General features: G+C 30.6%; 1 pseudogene; it reads right to left on the reverse strand.

Annotated features, from left to right (window-relative positions):
• Nucleotides 1-6,256: 6,256 nt before the first annotated feature.
• Nucleotides 6,257-8,739, reverse strand: LOC102614774 (acetate--CoA ligase CCL3-like; annotated as a pseudogene).
• Between the last annotated feature and the right edge of the window lie 315 nt (nt 8,740-9,054).

The following is a 9,054-nucleotide window of genomic DNA, read 5'->3' on the forward strand; positions in this document are numbered from 1 at the left end:
ATTCTCATTAGCTAGGTGAAACTTCTTAACTTGAAAGATAAATAAATAAAAGCAAATAATATCGCTTACTTGCTGATCGCTTTCCAAATATTATCTGAACTTCTTAAGTATGAAAGGAAACATGGAAAGAGAATTTTATTTCTTTGCTTGTGTAAATAATGACTCTTGCTTCAAAGCCTTTCTCCCGTCTCAGTAATTTAAGAGGTCTGTATATACAATTGAAAACTTGATATAATAAACGATTTGAAGTACAAAGGGATAATGTTTTAGAGATTACATTTATAGTTGGTAGTTTGCCTGAGGGTCAACTAAAAGGTAAACAGTAAAAAGACTTGACTTTCTATGCTGACTCAATAATGGCTAAGTGTCAATAAAAAATGACAAAACTAAAAAAAATCCTTCACAATTTTTCTCTTATTGGGTAATGAGTAAATGAATGACATCTGTAAAAATAAAGTTGGCCACTTGATTTTCTTTGCTACTCTCTCTAAAATAGCTCTCTCTCTTATCATCTAATTGCTCCTACCATTCAGCTTCTTATTAGGCCAATTCTTGTCGATCTTTCTAAGCTTTATTTCTGCCTCAAATTCTTCAGCAAAATTCTTAACTAGTTGAATTCTTTAGCATAATGCTTAACTAGTTTTGTATACTTAGTTTTGATAATGGAAGGTACTTTTAAGAGGGTGTTAAGGTACTTTTAGGAGGGTGTTTTTAGAATAAAATTTTTGGACTGCATCTTCAGTTATTAACTTGTAAATTTTAAGCTTGAAATGTGCTCAATAAAATTGTCTACCAATTACTTTGCTGGTCTGTTGTTTAAGTTGTTCTTCTATACTAAACTGTTTACATGACCAAAGAAATTTAGTTATAAAAAGTGGAGGTCTAACTTTATGGAATCTTAATATTATTTTATATTCAGCTGGTTTAACTCCTGATTCATCCCATTCAGATGGTTTGCTTCTATAGATAATTCTACAAAAGGATTATTGGTTGTGGCAAAAATGTTTAGGACAATTGTAGCTATTTTTCTGCCAAAATGATCTATTTGATCTAGATCTGAAAATATTAGACAACTTAACAGACCATAATCTAAAAGTAGGGTAGGTGTCAAAACTATCTTTTCTTCTTTGTACTCTATTTTTATAGGGTCATATCTAGATAAATCTATACATGCTGAAGGTATATTATAAACAAGATGGCATTTACAAGCAAATCTTTTTAAAGGAATATATTTAAAAAATGGGTCCTCTTTTGGGCAATTTATACTTTTAGTTTTGTATTGGACATCCTAATACTCAATCCTTTAATATTTATCAGAAGCTAGATCATTTAAAAAAATTATATTATATATTTATTTCTCTAATGTTGTTTTTGCCGCATTCTGTCTAATTTTTAAAATTATATGTGCTAGAAGTGTATATTCTCTTTTTAGAAAAAGAGATTTTTTTTTTCAAGCTCATCCCATTCTTTTCTTGTTAATGGTTTTTGTGTACTCTAGCTACCATGATGCTTAATGTCTAGTGTATGACGTTTATTTTGTAAGGCAGTGATTTGACTATATAATTCTACAATAGTATTTTCTAATGCAATTATTTTTTTGTGGACATGCTTTGACTTTCTATCTAAATGATATCTAGTACCATTAAGCTTTTTGTACATGTTGTTACTTCACAATGGTTAGAAAACTGTACGGTTGATGATGATGATACACTATCTAAGTGATTGATTAAATGGCTAACATAACAACTTCGTGCTATTTCTTTTCTAACAAATTCTATTGTTTCATAAAATGCATAAAAACTTTTAAAATATGGATTTAAATAATTTATTGCTAAGTCAACTATCTCTTTTTGTTGTTTATATATGCTTAGTTTTCTATCTCTAACTAATATGCAAAATGCAAATTTTTTATTGTCTACACGTTCACTAATTTATCTAAAATAACGCATGAGTGCATTAATACTTTTATTTTATCTTGTGAATTATGTCAACTTCACAAACTGTCTAAAGTGCATTATTGATTGTCTAATAATTTAAATTTATTTTTAAAACTCAAATTTGTTCATGAAGGGAATTGTCGAAGTGTTATTGGTCCAAAATTCATTTAATGCCCCATTCCTACAAAATAATCATTGAATGTTTAGTCTTGAAAGAATATCAGTTAAAGTACAATCCTTTCGTATTGTATGTTCAAACTTTGCTTTATATTCTCTACCTGTTATTATTTATAAAAAGTACATCCAATGATTACTAATAAAAGAATTTTTCTTTTTAAAATTCTTCTTTATGCTTTTTTATAAAATTCTATAATATTATTATAATTTATTCTTATCGTAAAAGTATCATCTGGTATATATAAATGGAATGTATTTAAAGAATTTATTATTCCAAAAAATTCTAATTTTGTACTAGACTTTCTACTTTATGTTTGCGTAAATTTACTGCTTGGTTACACAACTATTTGTTCTTTTTCTTTAGAACTACCATTATTAGGCTTCTGTATTAATACTCTTGTTCATTATAAGCTACTTATGTCTGTCTGTATAATTTTATCATCATTATCTATAGGTAACACTAGAGGTTTAAGGTTTCTAACAATTCCTTTAAGTTTTTGTATTAAATTTATATATTTGTTATTAAAGTATTTTTGTCCATTTTTACTTAACTTATTAATTATATTAAGGTCTTATTAATGTACTAAAGTTTAGTATAAATTTTCTAATTTTCTAATATAATTTAATAGGCCTAAAAATTTTTGTAATTCTTTAGTATCTTATATTTTGTTTGAAAAATCTAATATTTTACCAACTATGTGTGGTTGTAATTTTATTGTTCCCTTATATGTTGCTAGTCCTAAAAATCTATTTCTTGTTTTAGTAATTCTATTTTCTTTTTAGAGATTAAAATATTATTATTTTAAAAATAATCTAAGATTTTATATAACTAAGTTATATGCATAAATCTATTATGAGTAAATATAAGACTATCATCTATGTGCACTATATGAAATTTTGAAAATGGTTTTTAATATTTTATGCACTCTAGTTTGGAAAACATGTGGTGTTTTTTCAAATCCAAATGACATAACTAATCATTCGAAACGTCCTTTTGAACTACTAAAAGTTGTCCGTGAAATAGATTTTTCATGGAGTTCTATTTGTCAAAAACTGCTTTTACAATCAAATTTATAAAAAATATCTAGTCTTTTGTATACAATTTACTAATTCATCTTTAAGGTATTTTATAACTATTGTCTAGAGTATTATCATTTAATCTTCTACTTTTTCCTTTTGTTTTTGTTCACTATGATTATTTACGGTAAATGCTGGATTTTTATATCTATGAGTACTACTCTTATTACCTTTAATTCTAATAATTTAAATTCATATTTATCCTCTAAACTATATGCTGAGTCTTGTGCTTTTATTATTATGTTTAGATTAATTATTTCTAATTTGTATACTTCATTATTATTATTATTATTAATCGGGTTATTACCTCTTTCTCTACTTGACTATTCATCAAATCTTGTACACCAACATAATTAATTAGTAGCATAACCATGTATGAGAATTAAAACATTTGTGCTGATTTTGCACTTTTTAGCTCATGACCTAGTGCTTTTTGTGACACCAAAATATCAAATATAAAAGATAGAAAATGAAGGTTTTGTTTAGTACTATAGTTTTATTATGAAAAAAGTTGTAATTATGAAATAAAAATTAATCGCCTATCATAAATATAATTTTTAAATAATAAATTTTGACAGAAAAAATTATAGGTTTTTTTTTTCATGATACAAGTAATTGATCAAATCAACTTATATTTTAAGCCGCACTAGTTAGTCTTTATTAAACATTTTAGTGTTGTGGTTAAGTTATAGTTATCCAACGTAATTAATATCAAACAGCTTGAAATAGATTATTAAACTACTCATTAATAAGACAGTCGGCTTAATAATAAGTCAATTGGCAGGGAAGCATAAAGTAATTCGATGGTTATGAATCTCTTGGTGGGGTGATTTTTTTTCTTCAAAATTTTTATTAATAGATATGATTTATTATTAATTTTGAATATTCAAACTGGGCTATAATAAATAGATTATTTTATTATAAATACAAGCATATTTTTTATGTAACGTGTAACAAATTTGATTGGTACAACATTATTGATTATTAGATAAAGGAAGTGAAATTAATAATATTCCTTTTTTTTTCTATTAAGGGATCATATATAGCTATAAAAATGATCGGAACACGATTCGGCTGGCTCTACATCCGAACGAATCATGCATGGCTGAGCTTTAGACCCCCAATCATGTGAGATATCTCTGAGTTTACGAGTCTGCTAATGGTGAATTTACGAGTCTTCATCAATTTTGAGGTATACGAAACTTTACATTTTATTCATATACAGATGTAACATTTATTTATTTATCCTTTCTTTTGAGTTTAAATCTTAATTAACATATATTTTCATGAAAACTTTTAAGCTATTTGGTATACAACCATATTAATGTTCATTTGATCTTTGAACGTCACTTAAATATTTTCCATAGGATGATTTATTGAAATTCGATTAAGCCTTTCAATATCTACTTTTTTAGTTTCAATCAAATAACTGACCGATTCTATTCAGTTTTCAATCTTGAATTTGGAATAATTATAGGATATTTCAAGCAGTTGATAAAATCAATGCATCCATATGAAATTAAATAACAAAATATGAGGAGGAAAATAATTTTTAAATATTTGGGGAAGGGCCTTCTTGTAGCAAATGTAGAGAAAATATATGGATAGTCTGAATTGTACCATCATTAATAAGTTCTTATGTCCCATTCAACGTGTTTAGTGAAAAAAGATTAAAGATATGGTGGATCCATAATGCATTGGTTCACTTTTCAATCCCCGATCGTTTTTGCATTTGTAATGTAGCTGAGATATCAGAGTCTCAAAAAGGTTGTAGCTTAAAGTTTTTTTTTTTTTTTATATTATAAAATGGCATTTAATTCATGAACTTTTGATGAAGTTTGGTATCTGAGAGAACATGTTGTCTGACTATTTTTATTGACATGTCATATTTTAATTTAGACCAAAACAACATCTCATGTAGTATATGCGGGGCGCGTACTATGTAAAAATTGTCTTCAACTATTTGTTGAAAGGTGACTTGTCGTTAAATAACTTTTAATTCTTACATTATGCCGTCAGTACTTGTGCGACGTAAATGACATGTCATGTGTTATTGCAGTTTACAATTATATATCTTGAGTATGTATATCCTGAGTATAAGCGACCTTACTTATTCTTGTCGAACAAGTAAAACCGACATGAGTTAATTAGTTATTTTAATTTTATTATAATTTGAACTTGTTTAATTATTTGGACCAGAATATTGTTATTAATTTATTATATGTTTAATATTGTGATATTTAATTTTCAATAAAAAAAAAATCTCTTTTCATTTCCTTACTGGATTATTCATCTTTGCGTGATCAAGAAATTTGAACAAATATCCTTTTAAGAATTTAACAATCCAAAACAAAATTTTAAAGACAAATTATCGAATTTTATTATTGAGTAATGCTATACGTATGAAATCAAGTGGTGAAGTATGAGGTGGAAAATAATTTTTAGGTATTTAAGGCAAAGATTTGTTCTAGCATATGTAAATAAAATAGAGTGCGCTTAGTGAAAAAAGAAATCGACTAGTACCTTAACTAATCGGATTACTTCACAAAAGATGTACTTTCCCAGTCCGACGGAGAGCCTGGAAAGAGCAAAGGCCAATTGGCGGCAAAGTTGGTAAGTCTGATGCCATTGGCAGTGCTTGGATCCACGCACCACAGATTTTGTGAAGTTAGCTGCGGTTTTGGGAAGATCGTCTTTGTCATTTCCTACCTCCACCTCCGCTGCACTATCAATCTCGTCTCGCATCTGTAGAACAAAATAAGGAATGTGAATATATTAATGAAGAAAATTGAAAGATGGGATCTAGACCCCTTCGATCTTTTGTTTTTGTTGAATTTTAAAGAATTGGCATCAAAATAATTTATTGTTCCTATCGATGTTCAGAAGATCATTATTGTAAATAAGTAAACAAAATTTTAGTTTTTTCATGTCTTTTATCAAAATTTTAAAATCTATCATTTCTCAAAAATGATAAATTGTAAATAACAAAACAATTATTACTTAAAAAAAATTAATAGAATTTTAGGCATTCCAAGACTTTGGTTTCTCAAACTTTTCCACTTTGACATTCATTTGACTATTGGTTTTCCCAAACAATTACTGATGCATCCAAATTCTGTAACCCAATATATTTTTTTCTCCGCAATCTAAAAACTCTCGTCCACACAATCATACAAGCCGTTTCTGAATGCTCGCCACTCAATTGCAATTAGAGCTTGCTCTTAGTGACCATCCCGACAGGTCCCATCTCTTTAGTCCTTGTCCTTAGCAAATGCTTCTGAATCTTCTCAGTTCCCGTCTTCGGCAATGCTCCAAACACAACCGATATCGGAACCCAATACGCAGGCAATTTCGATCAACAAAATTTCACTATATCCTCTGCCAATTGTTGCTCACTAGACAATTTATCCACCCCTTGCCTCAATGTCACAAAAGCACAAGGTGACTCCCCCCACTGCTTATCTGGCGTCGCCACCACAGACGCCTCAAGCAGTATAGCACATTCTCCACTTCAACATTATTAATATTTTCACCTCCAGAGATAATTATATCCTTTGATCTAACTTTAATTTCGATATAATTATCCGGATGCTTAACACCAAGATCCCCAGTGTGAAACCACCCATTTGCAAAAGCTTCCTCATTGGCTCTAGGGTTCTTTAAGTAACCCTTCATCACTGCATTGCCGCGCATCACTATTTCTCCAATGGTTTTCCCAAGCAGGAACCTGTTGTTTTGTTAATGTGTCTTTGACATCTAAGCCTTCCAAGCAAATGGTCCTGACTCCTTGGCGGGCATTGAGGCGGGCTTGAGCTTCAGGTGACAGTTTGTTCCACTCCGGCTTCCATGCACAAACTGTAGCGGGGCCGTTGATTTCGGTGAGGCCATAAACGTGGGTGACACGGAAGCCTCTTTGGGACATCGCTAAAAGGACTGAAGGTGGTGGTGAAGAGCCTGCTGTGTTTACGTTTACCGTGTGGGGGAGGGGAAGGGTTGTGTCCTCTGGCGGTGCACTGAGAATGCTGTTGTGCACCACGGGTGCGGCGCAGAAGTGAGTCACCCCATACATGGCTATGGCTGAGTAGACTGCCTTGGCCGTCAACTGAAAATAGAATCGTAGCGCTCAAGAAAATTTACTCTAGCTTTGAAATTTTAAAATTTTTAAATCAATGACAAAAATTTAATGTTACATCCCAAAGTTATTGATCAATATCTAACACCATAAATCTATCCAAATCTACTAATTCAGCTGGCCTAAGCATGATAATTTAAATTCAAAGCAGATCAGATCTATTTTCAATTATTTGAAATAAAAATCTAGAATATGTTTGTTAGAGTATCTCCAAAAGTCTCTTCAAATAAGATTTAATTACTTATTTGAAGAACTATATCAGGCTATCAGCATTTAAAACTCTAATAAACACTTCAATTAAAATTTTTCAAATAAAAAATGATTCACTCTCTTCAATTTTGTAGAGTTGTTTTCTCCCTCTTTAATTTATATTTTATTACTTTTTATTAGAAAAAGAGAGGGAGAAGTGTTTTAATTACCATTTATTTTTCTTTGAAAAAAATATTTATTTGATTAAAATAATATTAACGTATTTCTATTTGAAGAGTATTTTGGAGAATAACATATTTTTTTCACTTTCCTTTTTGCCACATAGGTAAGCAAATAGATATTTGAAGAATAAAATTAATAGAGTCTTTTGAAGATGCTCTATATACTGTGTAATAATCTTATGCTATGATGACATATAAAAATTCCATGTATTATGGCCACCAATATGGTTATAAGTTTCTAATTAAATATTAGTTATACGGATTAGAATTTTCTCCTGATCTGATCTTCTTTTATATGTCCTAGTTATACTTGGTTCAATATTTAATTTCACATGCGTAGGATGTAGTACTCTTACACAAAAACTTCAGAATTATGAATACAAATTTATGGTTGCTTCGTTCCGAGATACAGATCGATAATTGAAGGATCATCATTAATTAAGGTATATTGAATAGTCAAAAAATGAAAGAGAAGCAAAATACCTGGCGAAGGCAAATGCTAGTTCCAAAAACAGCTGCAAAGGGTTCAAGTGTAACTCCAGCCATTACTATGGAACAATGGCAAAGTCCACAAGTAAACGGCTCCTTCATTCATTCGCCAGAAAATAGCATTACTCAAGGACATTGCATACGCCGCCCGGTGGCTCACCACCACCCCCTTGGGATTCGCCGTCGCGCCAGAAGTATATCCCAAAGCAATGCTTTGCCACTCATCTTCCTGCGGCTTCCAAGCAAACTCAGGATCACCGGTTGGCAAAAAATTCTCATATTCAATGGCTCCACTTCTTAAAGCATGTTCTATTTTCTTAGTGTCACAGGTTTCATCATGACCTATCACAATCAAAATTGGAGGCTTGAATTTGCCCTTGATGTTGTTATCCTCCATGATTTTCAAAGCTTTTTCCGCCAAAGGCAACAACTCTTGGTCCACAATAACAGCTGCAGCTGACCCATGGCTCAAAACGAAAGCAATGGCTGTTGCAATTAGGGGTGGGCAAATCGGGTTTCGGTTCGGGTTGTTCGGATTTCGGTTTGGGTTTCAACCCGTTTGGGTTGGAGAATTGAACCCAATCGGGTTGAAAACACCAACCCGAACCAAACCGAACTGAATTTAATTCGGTTCGGTTAAATTTGGTTCGGTTCGGTTTGAGTTGGCAATTCGGATCGGATTGGGTTGATAATTCGGGTTAACATATCGGTTCGGGTTAGTTCGGGTTAATCAATCAATTAATTAACAATCTCTAATTTAATTATTAATAACAGCAACAAACCCACTCCAATTTAATTAATAACAGTCTCC

This window comes from Citrus sinensis, chromosome 1 (genome assembly GCF_022201045.2).
Source record: "Citrus sinensis cultivar Valencia sweet orange chromosome 1, DVS_A1.0, whole genome shotgun sequence".
NCBI classification, from domain to species: Eukaryota; Viridiplantae; Streptophyta; class Magnoliopsida; order Sapindales; family Rutaceae; genus Citrus; species Citrus sinensis.